At 46.3% G+C, this 766-nt stretch overlaps 1 long non-coding RNA gene across 1 annotated transcript; it reads left to right on the top strand.

The window, feature by feature from the left end:
* The first annotated feature begins 91 nt into the window (after positions 1-91).
* Positions 92-717, top strand: LOC107575869 (uncharacterized). The gene is made up of 3 exons (XR_001607954.1): positions 92-177; positions 273-290; positions 621-717. It is a non-coding gene; the product is annotated as an uncharacterized lncRNA (long non-coding RNA).
* The last annotated feature ends 49 nt before the right edge of the window (positions 718-766 follow it).

Below are 766 nucleotides of genomic sequence, written 5' to 3'. Positions count from 1 at the left end.
TTTTTTCACAGTGTATTTTGCAATTATGAACGTACCCAGTTTTTCATTGTACTCATCTTAAAACGTTTGTTATAGCATGTTCTGTGTTTGGTTTTCCTCAGGATCTGGCCAATATTGGACCGTCGTATGACACCCAGAAGCAGATTACGGCTATCACGGGTGCTGGAGGTTTAAATGGTAAAACTCACCTCTAAACTCCAGAAATGATTAAAGTTGTATATTTGATCCCATTGCTGAGGGAGTGTCTTTTAAAGCTGTGCGTTGTGTTCCAGGTGGATCGACTTTTTCAGGTGAATATGGAGTGTTTTACGCGTGGAAGGCTGATGTTTGGTGCTCCTGTAACTTCCCCTCGCTTGCATTGATCTTTGCGCTCTTGATTGGCTTGCTGCAGCACTAATTCATGTTTCTGTGTGCTTGCGCCCCCTCTCTGAAATCTAACCGTCATGTCTTTTGGCACGTATGAGTGGACTGAGGCGTATTGCCTTGAAGCTTAATCGTGTTTGTCAAACGCTGTGACCTTTAGATTGAACTCGATCCCCGGGCTGCTCTGCTGCAAGCGTTTGGGCTTTAAGTTGATGTTGAATGAATCCGGCCGAGGTTTGAATCTGTTTCTGTCACAGGTGGGCTTCCTCCAGCTGCTACAGGTAAAGGCCGAGGAGCCAAACGCAAACAGCAGCAGCAACAGGACGGAGCCGCGGCTGGAACGGCCAAGAGAACACGCAGGTACGACAACAAGCGCATCTTAAAGTCACTATGAAATGAACAT

This window comes from Sinocyclocheilus grahami, unplaced genomic scaffold (genome assembly GCF_001515645.1).
Source record: "Sinocyclocheilus grahami isolate Dianchi unplaced genomic scaffold, SAMN03320097.WGS_v1.1 scaffold2967.1, whole genome shotgun sequence".
NCBI classification, from domain to species: Eukaryota; Metazoa; Chordata; class Actinopteri; order Cypriniformes; family Cyprinidae; genus Sinocyclocheilus; species Sinocyclocheilus grahami.
This window is presented reverse-complemented; position numbering and strand designations above follow the sequence as displayed.